Source organism: Megalobrama amblycephala, linkage group LG3, assembly GCF_018812025.1.
Source record: "Megalobrama amblycephala isolate DHTTF-2021 linkage group LG3, ASM1881202v1, whole genome shotgun sequence".
Classification (NCBI taxonomy): domain Eukaryota; kingdom Metazoa; phylum Chordata; class Actinopteri; order Cypriniformes; family Xenocyprididae; genus Megalobrama; species Megalobrama amblycephala.
In genome coordinates, this window is record NC_063046.1 from 29,946,874 (window position 1) to 29,961,266 (window position 14,393).

The window sequence follows — 14,393 nt, forward strand, 5'->3', positions numbered from 1 at the left end:
CTCATTATCAATATTAAAACAAATATTTTTGTAGAATCATGATACTTTTTTTGAGAATTATTTATTGAATATAAAATTCAAAAGAACTGCATTTTTTGTAACATTAAAGATGTCTCATCCTTGTTACATAAAAGTATTAATTTCTTTCAAATATAAAATCTTACTGACCTCAAACTTTGCAGAGGTAGATTATGTAATTTAATTTGTGATAAATAACTACAAGTTTCCTTTCTCCAAGAACTTTTCCCCCCTTAACTCACCAAATATTTTCACAAGTACATGAAAGTGACACCAGGTTCATATTGGGTGCTGGATTTGTGTGGTGAGGATGGTGTGAAAGAGCCATATCTCTGTGTCACAAAAACAAACAGACAGCGAGCGAGAAAGCAAGCGAATGATGCTATTAAGTGAGTGAGGAGGCTGCTTCCATATGTGTGGAGTGTGCTTTGTCTCCTGTAGATAGACACAGTGCTTTGAAGTGTGGATTGGCCCAGTGGGGTGCTAGCTTCTGTTGAGAGGAGATGCTAAACACAGAGGATGTGAGGGACACGCGACTACGCGCTACACTATTACCCATACAGGAGCAAAGAGGCGAAAACGCAAATCCAATGATAATGTACATCTGTTCCAGAGTATTTAGAGGCTTTGAACGTTTTTTTCTGCAGGATAAGTGGAGCCTTTTTTCTTACAGTATCTCACAACTTCAAAGCAGATTCAGTGGATAATGCAAATGATTGGAATATAGCGCTTTCTGCAGGCTTGAGAGCATGAAAAGAAAAGAGAGAAGAGAAAAAAAAAGTGAATTAAAGCTAATTGGTATGGTAGGCTTTTATGTATTAGAAGAAGGGCGAATATAAAGCACTTTATTAACTATCAAGTTCATTGAATTAGGCGAGAAGCTGACAGAGTGCTAAAGTTCAATTTCCCTCTATCTGTCATTGAGGTTTGTTTGTAGCACTCAAGGTCTTGGTGCCCTGTTGACATTTGCTTCATATCGACTTCTGTTAAGGGTATGATGAGATAACGGTAATTGAGATTAAGAGCGTCCTGTTGTAATCAAGGGCGTGAGTGTGACGGCTGAGAAGGAGATGGTAAATGGATGTGTGAATGTCACAGGCTACATGAGTGCATGCAATGTAAATATAGCTATGTCTGGTTTACAAAATATTAAATATTAATTAAATATGAATATAAATAAATTCTGAAAATGAAATAGCTGAGGATCAGTGTTACTGATTTTATGATGTTACTGTTATAACTGTGGGATCCCTTTTAAATAATGACTTTTCTTCGTGCCTTGCAGTGATAATTTTTAACTGAAACTAAAACTTAAAAATTGCTGCTGAAATAAAAAATGAAATCAGAGCTCAAATAAAAAATGTAAATAGTAGATGAAAACCATACTTGAGCAAAAAAAAAAAAAAAAAAAAAAAAAAAAAAATTATGCCTTGGCAGATGACTAGGCTAAAACTAAAACTGAAAAATAAATAAATAAATAAAGCTAAAAAGAAGTAAATAAAAAACATGACAAAAGCACATAAATTACTAAAACTTAAACTAAAAGTAAAATGTAAAAATAAAAGGTAATTAAAAATGTAATACTAATATAATAGTATATAAATATTAGTAAAATAACACTGTGTTGGCTCATCTATCTGTTGTGGTGCTGTGGAAACACCTGAAGAAGGTCATTTGCTGTTTGCACTTTAGATAAAGCATAAGTTCATTTAAAAAAATTATACATGTTTTATGCTGATTGCTAATTCTCCAGAGAAATGCGTTCATAATAACCTCCACTAATGTTTTTGAAATGATTGCTCCATCATAACTATCTCCACATCAGCCCAGGGTGTTGTGTGATTGGAATGTGAGGATGTGGAAACATTACTCTTAAAAATGAAGGTTCTTTATTTGCATTGATGGTTCCATGAAGAGCCTTTAACATCCATGGAACCTTTCCATTGCGCAAAAGGTTCTTTACAGTGGAAAAAGGTTCTTTGGATTTTAAAACAACAAAAAAATCTTTTAGAACCTTTATTTTTAAGAGTGATGAGACATTTTATAGTCAAGAACCCAAGTGTTAATGAACTGTAGTGAATTATTCAGAAGGAGAGAGAGAAAAGAAAGAGAAAATGCCTGATGGCTATTGTTTTTTAACCAAGACCCCTGTAATTTTAGCATTTTAGATTGTAAATTAACACTGATAAACAAAATGTGACGTGTTTGAAATTGCATCATCATGAAGTGATTAGTTTCTTTGCTGAGACCACGGCTCACGTCTCCCAATTAGCAGTAAATCCCACTGTCACTGATAGTAGACATGAGTGCTCCAATAAATCTGGACTAATGTACAAATCTCAACCCTCAGCTCAGTTAATTGGATTCAATTTAACCCCCTGTTTATGATGTTTCACCTGCTCTCTTGTTTCTCCTGCTCATCTCAAGCTACTCACTTTCTCAAAGTCTGCGGGGACCTTTTATATGTCACCTGCATATCCTCTTGAGTGTTTCCTCCTGTGATCCCTCTAGAGCCACATGCTTCACTTGTGACTTCAGTGTTCCCTCTTGAGTCACCTGCTCTTCTGGAGTCTCTTCATGGTGAATCAGTGTGAGATATGTTAAGATTATGCTGAACTCCTTGAGGTCTCAGCAAGAAAGCATTGACTTACACCTCTTCAGTTTTATGACTGATCCATCAACTGCACCTCAACTGGTAGTCCCAGATGCGTATTCTTACATGATGTTATGTGAATGTTTTGTAAACTGTTTGTCATCCCAGACAACTGTACAATTCAATAAAAGGTTACACTTTATTTTGATGGTCCATTTTAGACATTCTACTAACTATATGTAACTTTGCAAATACATGTCAATGAACTCTCATTAGACTATTAGTAGACTATAGTTGACTGTTTAGGGTTCAGTGTAAGTAGAATAAGTTGACATGTAGTTGCAAAGTTACTTATAGTCAGTAGAATGTCTGCTGGGGGAGCATCATTAAGCAGACAGTCTACTAATATTCTAATGAAAGTTAGCTGACATGTAGTTGCAAAGTTACTTAGTAGAATGTCTAAAGGGGGCCATCAAAATAAAGTGTTACCCAATACAATTTGTTTTACCCTAAAAAATGAACAGAAATCAACATTTTTACTTCCAAAAGTGTTTCAGTACAATAAACATATTTTTGTCTCACACTGTTAGCCCGGATAAGTTGAATTTACTTAAAAAATTTGAGGAAACTGGTTGCCCGAAAAAAATTAAGTAATGTTACCTTAATAATTCGAGTTCATTTAACTTAAAATGCTTATTAATTACTTTGTAGTTATTACACCTAGTATATTTAAGTTCAATGTACTAAGCAAGTTAACTTGCCACCAATCAAAATTCATCCATGCCTCCCATCATGCATTGCTGCATGAATAAATTATGAGCTGAATTGTCTTAGTAATTTCCTTTATTCTCACTATTTAAATTTTGCTGTTTTTCTGTGACTTTTTAGTAGCTTGTTTTCTAATGTTCAGAGTTGATCTGTTTATCAGAATATGTTGCTTGTCACCGTTGTTGAGATTCATACACTAATTCTTGATGTCTGTGTGTGCCTAAAATATATATATATTTTTAATTGTATTGTAAAAGTTGATCTTCCGCTGAAGAATCACAGTGCTGCTGTAATCAATAATGTAAATCTAACTCAGAGATTGGGCTTTAAATAAGTTCAGTGATTCAGATCAAAAAAGTCAAGGGTCAACACCACCTGATCATATTTTAACTTTGCTTGTCTGGTTGGTTTTAATGCAGTTAAAACTGCCCAAACAAAATCTAATATTAAAAAGTCAAGGGTCAAGAGTTCATCTAAAACAAACCCTGACCTCGATGATGGTAACTTAAAAATTTTGATTTTTCTCCTTTGGTGAAAAACTATAAAAAGGTAAATGTTTGAAAAAAATGTCTGTAGAACAGCCAAAACAAATGTTCCAATTGCTCATCAACAGCTCCTTGAATTCACACACACCACGACAAAATGGCGTCATTACCTGCCGCAAGCCAGTGTGTAGGAGGTGTGGTCAGGAGAAAAATGTCATAATTTAAGTGCATTTAACTTACATTTATTAACACATTCAAATACACCCCCAAATTTGTAGAATATACTTATATTTTATAAGTAATGCAACCAAACTTAAATATTTTAAGTATATTGTAATTATATTTTTAAGTAAATATAAAATCCGTGCTAAGAGTGCACAGGTTGTTTTAAATATAGAAAAATGTAAAAATAATAAAATAGAGAAGATGAAAATGAAAAAATCTAAAAAGAAAGATAAAAGAAATAAAATAAGGCTGGGCATTTTGAATACTTACCATAAATAACCTTGATTATTTTAATTAAATCTGATGCAGTAGATTTCCTCTTTGGGGGTATTAACATGCTAATGACATGCTCATGCAGCACTGGGTAGAAGAGACTTTTATTTAACATCTTTCAAAAAATGTATGTTCTTATTTGGGGGTCAAAAGCTTTTCAGAAACCACACATGACTAATTTATCCACCTTGTTTATCATTTTAGAGCAGACGAGGCCATTTTTAACTTGAATGTGCAAGGCTTCCGTTGTCAACTAGCCTACGTCTAATTATTTTAGCTGTACAAAAACAGTCTGTTATGATGTTGCAAACTGTGTTTTTTATATTATTTTAATTTAAGGTGTTGTAATTAAATAATTAAGGTAGATATGATACACAAGGCGTTGATTTCTGTCATGAAAATAGCGAAATTCCCACTTTTTTCTTTTTACTGGCACAAGAACAGTCAGGATGTGTGCATGGCATTTACACAGTGTGAGTCTAATTGAATTACATTCCAATTACTCTCGTTATCTGCATCTGACGTTACATATAGCTCTTGATATGTTAATTCCATGCATACATGCTGATCACATTTTTTCAAAGGTGCAAACGGGCCGTTGTTATCAGAGTTAGCCCTGGTTATCTTCCTTAAACTCAGATGAAGTCTATCAGAGGCCAACAAAATGAGAAAAAGAGAGGGATAGTTAGTGTGTATGGGAGAGAGAGGCACCAAAAGTTCCATTGGTTTTGAGTAGATCATTGGGGCTCTTTATTTTTGCAACATCAAAGGGCTTGTGTCTGCTTTGATGTGGCAGCATGCTGTTTAAGGTACAGAGTGAATGGAAAGATGTCAAGCTGCAAGGTGCCTCTGTAGTTTGCGAGGAGGGCTCTGCAGAGCAGCAGATGAAAGGACCAAACAGGGTTTGATAATGAATGTCCAACAAGTAGCCCATCTCAGGCAGTGCTCACGCAGCGGGAGCCAGAGCTAACCTTCAACGACGCACACAACGCCCCACACTCCTCCTCTAACTACTATCGCTCACTCCCTCGCTCTCTTTTTAGCTGTCCGCTGAAAACTCCAGAGAAGTGAGCTTTAATCTTCTTGTCAATTAAAACTCAATACAAAAGCAACCGCACAAACACAGATAAAGGCGCGTGCCTGCGACTGCGGTCGCAGATGCTCAGGAACACGCGCTGGCACTTCCATTCTCGCTCTCTCTCTCTTTGAAAGACATTTGATCTCTTTCTTTTTGACAGAGCATGTCTCTCTAAGCTCAGCACTAATTGGCTTCCAATTTCACCAAGACTCGACTCAATTAGGACATCGCTTACCAGCTTGCCTCCCCGGTCTTTTTGAAGTCATTGTCCACCATTGTGCTGACAGAGTTTTACATCAGACTTTCAAACGGTGTCAACTCACCTGTTTCTTTGATGTGCTATTTCAAAAAAGAGTGCGAAATGACAATGTCCTGCAATGCATGTGTGATGAAGTGTTGTTAGGCTGAATGCAACTGAAGGCTGATCAAACGGAAGAACAAACTTGTTAGAGTGAGACAATGTATTTTAATTGATTATTTTTTATAAAACCAGACATTATATAGGCTAAATTGTGTTGCTGATGGTGTGCCAGACAGAAATATGAATTTATGGCTGTTGTTGTAATTTTCATGTGATGAAAGAGATGTGAAGCAGACCACTTCTTTAATAATGTAGCCTAAATATTTCAAGCAAAAAAACATGGTCCAATATTTTGAGTGCAAACGAGGATCCAGCTTTAAAGATATAGTGTTCATAGAGAAAGTATGTGGGCCCTTTCAGAGTTGTGAAATGTGGATATTGATTTCATATTCTATGCAAGTGGTGTTCACTGCAGAGCCAATTGAGGTCCAGATCCCCCTCTCTGGAGGCAATCGGTGGAGCTTGACCTAGTCCAGCACCACCTCTGTGGACCTAATGGGTGGAGTTATGTTTAGCAATAGGGTTATGGGTAGGGTTAGGGTTTACACCCATTACATCCAGCAGGGGGGAGCTGGATGTCAAGCTCCACCCATTGGCTCTTTAACGAGTTTGTTTGCCCATATAATCTTTAAGGTATCAGGTTAGCTTATTTGGCTTACTGTCCACTGATGAAGGGCTTGATGAAGCAGCTTCAACTCAAACTCTGATATACCCCCACAGTGAATAAATATAGGATATGATTACACAGGGAAAGGTATCTGAGACGAAGGTGGAGAGATGCTGGAACAGCTGAGACTGAAGAGAGGTAAACAGCTCCTTATACTCTGGCTGTTGATTGGAAGATTAGATGGGCTCGCTCCTCTCTAAATTACGTTTATAAATTTCACGTAGTGAGCAGCCTCTCATTCTCTGGAATTTTACCCAAAATTCCCTGGTGTGCTGCCACACCACTCTGTGACAAGTGCACATGCCTGCCTGTGGTCAAAGATTCTTAATGAAATTCAAACTAGAATACAGAACCTTCGAGATGCTGGCAATTAAATCCTTCGTACTTGGATTACCAAACCTGTCAGAGACATTACTTGTGTCAGTGTGTCCTGGCTGTACTATTTTTCAGTGGTGCTCCCCACGTGAATTCACTGTCTGTATAGAATATGATGCAATAAAAATATTGTGTACCGTGAAATAATGGCAACATCTTATTATTGAATTATCCTTGCAGGGTGCATGCATAAACAAACATACAATGTGGCAATGTAGTCCAGTTTATGATCTGGTTCTTTTAATGAATCAAAAACATGGAGCACGACCAGTGTACTCTGATTCCTGAATGAATGACTCCTTATGAATTGATACTTTTTAGTGAATAAAAAACACTGAGCTTGACCATTGTATTCTGAATCCCAAATGAAGGAAAATCCCTAGTAGCTATGTATATTCTGTATGAAACACTGATGTGTGCTTCTACACTTGAATACATCCACTCATACATGCATTACCCACAAATGTACAGTGCTCAGCGTAAATGAGTACGCCCCCTTTGAAAAGTATAACATTTTAAACAATATCTCAATGAACACAAAAACAATTTCCAAAATGTTGACAAGACTAAGTTTTATATAACATCTGTTTAACTTATAACATAAGGTTAATAATATAACTTAAGAGAACAACATTTTCAGTTTTACTCAAATTAGTGATGCAAAAATGAGTACACCCCACTGAAAGTCTCTGGAGCAAATCTAAATTTTAGACTACAAATGTCTAATTTAACAAGAATTCAACCACATGTGAGTCTAATTATTCATTACACAGGTGTCTAGCAGACAGTTAACTATAAAAGGGTGTTAAAACCCCTTCCGATTTCATGCTGTCAGCATTGGCACCACATGGAAGAGAAATGTCACAATACCTGAGAAAGAAAATAATTCCTTTACACCAGAAAGGTTAAGGCTACAAGAAGTTCAGCAAAGCTTTAAGGCCCCGATATCCTTCAATCGAAATCGAAGAACGAACTGATGTGACATCATTTCGGAAAAAATCAGGCAAAAACGAAGTTTGTTTTATGTTCTTTTTTGGAAGTTCGAATTGGCTTGCCAAAGCGAACTTTCAGGAAAGTTCGCTCCAGCTGCAAAACACCTTCGTAATACCATTGGTGACGATAGCGTAATAGGAGGTGTTCGCGTTCCATACTGAGGCTTCGCCTTCACTCACGTGGAACTTCTCTGACTCATTTCGCGTGTTGAAGTTCATTGAGGTAAGATCTCCGCGGGTGAAAACATGAACACATCGGATAGCCGCTTTATAGGACAACATGAAGTTGTGCTTCTGATGAAATGAGGCACTGACACTGTTTTTCATGTTTGATACTGTAAAGCTGCTTGATTTTAAGCAATCTATTGAATAAAGTGCTGGGTCATTCTACAGAAACGTCCACTTTTCTGTCCCTAGACTTTACAGAAATATTACACTTAAAAAACACTTTAGGATTACAATTTTTTTTATATTTTAATATGAAACAATATGTTATTTGAACAATGAAACCTTGTTGAGCCATCAATGTGGCAATATTTGTTTTTTAATTAATTATAAAAATTCCAAGCGCCACAGAAGTGCTCGTCCCCACAGTCATGTACAGAGGGAACGTGCTTTATTTTGAGCTCACAAACAGGTTTTTCTACCATTTCAAATACAATAATGTATGCATAACTATCAAATGTATAATGTAAATGACATAAAAAAAACAAATGCTAAATAAATATTATAAAATTTTTAATGAATGTAGTTGTCCCCTGGTGTTGTGTCACTGGTGTTACCTTTAACAAAAATCTCTTATTTTGAAAGAAAAAATCACACTGATGGCATCACTTGACTTCCTTCTTCCTATTTCCTGAAGATCAATGAAGAAAGGCTAATGAAAAGTCCACTGTCTCTTTTCAGTTATCAGAAATTTTAATTATAAAATCATATTTTCATATGAAGCTTTTAGTTGAAGTCACTGGTGTGACCTACTTTATCGCTAGGGAATTTTAAAAAACTAGAATACAAATGGATTAAATTACTTGATTTAGTGAATATATCATAATTTACAACATGTGGATTGATTCCTTGCAGCAGCCATTTTGTAAAATGCATTTTTCATGAAAAATGTCACTGGTGTTACTGTCACTGGTGTTACCTTTTTATGAAAATATCACTGGTGGTACCGTCACTGGTGTTACCGTTTATAGATAAACTTTATTTAAAGCTATTCATTTAGTTATTTTGCATAAAAAAGCACTAAGATTACATGATTCTAACTTTTCTTTCTCATTGTTAATCCTCCTTTGGTCAGATATGGCTAAATTAAGGGGATTTGGCTAAATTCAGTGCAGCGACTTTACAGACAGTTTTAAAATGTTGTTTATAATCTTTTTCTGACTGCTTTCACTAAGTGTCAATGATAGTCTTTTATTGTACACCAAATGTAAAATTTAGTCCAAACTACTTAATTATAGTTGAAAAATTAAGGATCTTTGGTCCTATGTATACGTCACTGGTGATTCATTGTGTCACTGGTGTTACTGTTTTTTGTCTGTCACATTAAATAAAATGTCATATGTGACATGATAATAATTTTACATTCATTGAATTCTGCTACACTCAAGAATTAAGATGTAAAGGATTGTATCATTACTTGTTTATATAGGTTTTTCAAATATTTTTATTGTTATAGCAAATACATGGTTGCGCAATTGAATTAACATCATTCAATCACACTTTTAACTAACCTGATTAAAATATATAACACATAATCTCCTTATTTCTTGCATTATCATTATTATTCTGTAACTCTGACTGCATGTGCTGAAAAAAATGAGAAATAATATTTCATAAAAATGTTTAAAAATGCCAGAGAAGTAAGGTAACACCAGTGACAAAAAGAGGGGACATGCAGTCTTTAAATAAATGTACAAAAAAAATAAAAAATCATTAAGCTGTCATTTATGTGTATTCATAAAGTCCAAGTGTAATATAATAATGTGTTCTAAGTTTAAATGTTAAAAAAAGAAATGCATTTTAAGACATTTTGTCATACCAAAAGTGGACGTTTCTGTAGAATGACCGTGCTGCTTTGCAGAGCTCGTGCTAATACCCATGTTGTAATCATCAAACGCTTTTTATGCTTTCTATGAAAAATGCTTGCTGTTTTCTCATTTTTGTTGTGTTTATTTTGTTACTGAGAAGAAAGTGCACGGCACATATTTACATATTCATCTAAAAGCCGCTCTCAGCAGTGTGGGCGGTGGCAGATGTTCATTTACAGTATATCGCTGGTCACTTATTTTGAACTTCGTTTTACCCCTAAACTAAGAACGAAAAAGAACTTCATTTGAAGTATATCATGGTACAAAAATTTTAAAAAGATGGAACTGCAACCATTTCACAGAGACGTCCAGACTGTCAGTGGAAGTTAACACCTCGACAGGAGCATCTTCTGATGAGAAGGGTTTAAGGAAATCAGTATGCAAGTTTACTGCAGTTATCTAAAGAAGTAGAAAGCCAAACTGGGGTGACTATTTCCCGTGACACAATACGGCATACACTGCAGAGGAATGGCATACATGGGTGCCGTCCACGACAGAAGCCTCTCCTAAAGCCCAGGCACAAAAAAGCCCACCTAGAGTTTGCCAGGGCCCATGCTGACAAAGATGAAGACTACTGGGACTCTATACTCTGGAGTGATGAGACCAAGATAAATGTTTTTGGAACTGATGGCTTCAAAACTATATGGTGTTGGAAAGGTGAGGAATACAAAGAAAAATGCATGGTGCCTACAGTGAAACATGGTGGTGGCCGTGTCCTTATGTGGGGCTGCATGAGTGCTGATGGTGTCGGGGAGCTGCATTTCATTGATGGCATCATGAATTCACAGATGTACTGCTCTATGCTGAAAGAGAAGATGCTACACTGTAAAAAATGTAAAAATGGTTTACAGAAAGTTTCCGTACTATATACGGTGAATAACTGTAATAGATCTAATGGTACATTTAATGTAATTTTACGGTAAAATACCGTTAAATTCACAGTTTTTGGAAGTGAAAAATAACAATTCATTGTAAAATTTACAGTGAAAAACCGTATATTGACATTCCCACAATTCCCTGCGTGATACTTCACATTTGATATATTTTCGTTGAAATAACTCTGTTTCTTCTTAGTTTTTCTCATTTTTTTCTAATCAGTTATGTACATTAGGGTTTTATGTTACATCTAATGTTGTTAAATTAATGTTTATTGCATTTTTAAAATTTCATGCATGTTACCATGATGGTGTTTAGTGTGTGTGTGAATGACACTGTGTGCACCTTCTATATATTAGTATTGTGCTTCTCAGCTTGTGGAAAAGCTGCTTGTGATGAACTTTGATTCATCATGTGACTCTCATCACCACTGTGTTTGGTGACTGTCAGTGTATTATAAAGATACAAAACAGATATTAGTACTTCATTAGGTTGGTAAATTAACATTATATCAGTTAATGAAATACGTTATTTTACCGTAAATTTAACAGATTTAAAATGTAAAATTCACATGTAACTCCGTAAGTATGTTTACGGTTTGATGTCATTTTTACAGTATTGTTCTGGTAACCACAGCTGCCGGTATTTTTCCGTAGAAACAACGGGATTTTTTTTACAGTGTACCATCACTCTGTGCTCTTGGTCGTCATGCACTTTTCCAACATGACAATGATCCTAAACACACATCTAAGGCCACTGTTGGATTTCTGAAGAAGAACAGGGTGAAAGTGATTCACTGGCTTTTGATCTGAACCCAATCGAACACGTATGGGGAATTCTGAAGAGACAAGTTGAGCATCACTCTATCCAGCATCCAGTCTCTAAAAGAGGTTATTCTTGAAGAATGGAAAAAGATAGATGTTGAAAAATGTTGCCAACTTGTTCATTCCATGCCTAGAAGTCTTGGTGCTGTCATTAAAAACCATGGAGGCCAGACAAAGTACTAGATGTAGTAGTTTTTGTTGTGGGATTTACTCATTTTTGCATCACCCTAATTTGAGTAAAACTGAAAAATGTGTAATCCAAGTTATATCATTAACCTTATTTTCATGTTATAAGTTAAACAGATGTTATATAAAACTTAGTCATGTCAACATTTTGGAAATTTTGTGTTCATTGAGATATTGTTTATAATGTTACTTTTCAAAGGGGGTGTACACATTTACCCTGAGCACTGTATATCACAAGGTCACCCCATCATGCTGAAAAGACCTGACCAAAATCCTGCATCTTTTCTTGTCTTCCAATATTTACAATTAGGGAGAAAGCCACAGTCTTACAAAATCTGAAATGACAAGAACATTTATGCTAAGGGAGTTCAATTCATAGTACTTCTCTGATTAGGATATTAGCATTTCTGTCAGAACTCTCCTCTCTGTTCCCCAACAGTCTTTGTGGAAAAGCAACATGACAACCCACACCTCACTGTTTGTCATCATTACATCTGTCATTGTTAGACTCATCTGAGCTTTATATTCTACACTGATAAGAAAGATGACAAACTAATCATCACACATGGGGAAATATGAAACTAAGCAATCATGACAAAACAGCAGGCAATAAAGGAACAAAACAACTCTCTTTCGCATGTTTTTATTATAGATCAAAGACAAAGGCATATTGGAGATGTCACATATCTCTCTCAGACACACTTTAGGTATAAAGAACTTTTTTGCATTGCTTTCAATTGTTTAGATATTAAGCCAATAAGCCTGATTTGACCAGGGTGTCTAACTCCGTTTTCATGGCTAAAAACCTAAATATATTTCCTAGCTCTAAAGATTTTCGAATTCCTTTTTTTCCCCCAATGAGAGCTTTCACAGTGCAACTTCTAAAAATCTGAGATAAAAAAAGGAGAGAATTGAAGGTAATCTGTTTACAGCTTCTGCCTGCACACTGCTGCTCTGTTCCTCTGCTGAGTCACTGGCTAATTGTGTTGACACTGTCAGCACATGTCAGCTGGCCACTGCATGACTGATCTTCTGTGTCCAGTGCAATGCCAGAAATGCACCAGCATGATAGACAAGTTCATTGAGAGATACTAAGGAGAGTAAGTCAGTCAGTTAATTTGGTTGTCTCTCCTTAATGGAAGAAAATGCCCATTACTGTGGTTCAGAATTGTTTATTATGCTCTCTCAAATTCTTCCAACCAGGGTCGTGCATCATTCAGAATTGAACTGAGAATGCCTTTTAAATCCCAGTTCAGTTCTTGAATTTGAATTCAATTCAAATTGAGGTAAGAAACAGAATGCAAAATTGCAGTTCAAATTTGAATGTATGGAGGTAGAATTCAAATTAATTGAAATTCAAAGAAATTCATGTAACTTTAACAAGAAAAACTAAGTTTTTAAATAGGCTTTGTCTTTTACATTGTGGATGACAGAGAGGGATGGAGACATCACGCTGATCAGCATGGTCTCATCAAAGCCAGACAGCCCACACAAAGGATCAACACCAAACCCTCTTCTTCCACTGCCCAGTTGACTCCTGGGTCTCATCATCAGAATATAACATAGACTATTGCTTTACTTGAATGATTAAAACTCCAAATGACACGGTAAGATTGCAGACTAAATAAATAAAGGCAATAACTGATCATTAGGCTATTTATACTGTGTCTACACAGAACAGAATAATTCCCTCTGGTTTAAACCCAGAAGCCGTTAAAGTGTTAGTTCACCCAAAAAAAATGAAAATTCTGTTATTAATTACTCACCCTCACGTCGTTCCAAACCCATAAGACTTTAGTTCACCTTCGGAACACAAACAAAGATTGTTTTGAAGAAATCTGAGAGCTTTCGGTCCCTCCATAGACAGCTACGCAACTGAAACTTTGATGCTTCAAAAAGTTCATAAAGTGATCGTAAATTATAATCCATATGAGGATTAGTCAAAATTTTCTGAAGAGACACGATCGCATTATATGATGAACATATTGAATTTATGCTTGTATTCACATGTAAACATTCATCAACACATCAGTTGTGGTAAACGGAAGCTCAAGCATGTTTGCTTGGCATGTGAGAACCAATGAGGTTCATACCTGTGTGTTTCAGCTTCCGCAAGAGGTTTGTTCTTGTGTGTCAAGCAGGTTCGGATGAGCTTCTGTTTATGTTCGCTGATTAATGTTTATATGTGAATAAAACAAAAGCCTAAATTAAATCTGTTTATCATAAAAGCAATTGAGTCTCTTCAGAAAATTTGGATTAAACCACTCAATTCATGTGGATTAGTTTTACGATCTCTTTATGATCTTTTTGAAACGTCAAAGTGTCAGTTGCGTAGCTGTCTTGAGGGACAGAAATCTATCCGATTTCATCAAAAATATTTTAATTTGTGTTCCGAAGATGAATTTAAGTCTTACGGGTGTGGAACGACATGAGAGTGAGTTTCTTGAACATAGTCTATTGATAAATTATAGAAAATGTGCACAGATAGTAGCATTTATAAAAACAAGAAAAACAACTAAGCTGAACACTACGCCTTTAATCTATGAACTTTAAATATTTATAATTTAAAGCCTACTGTA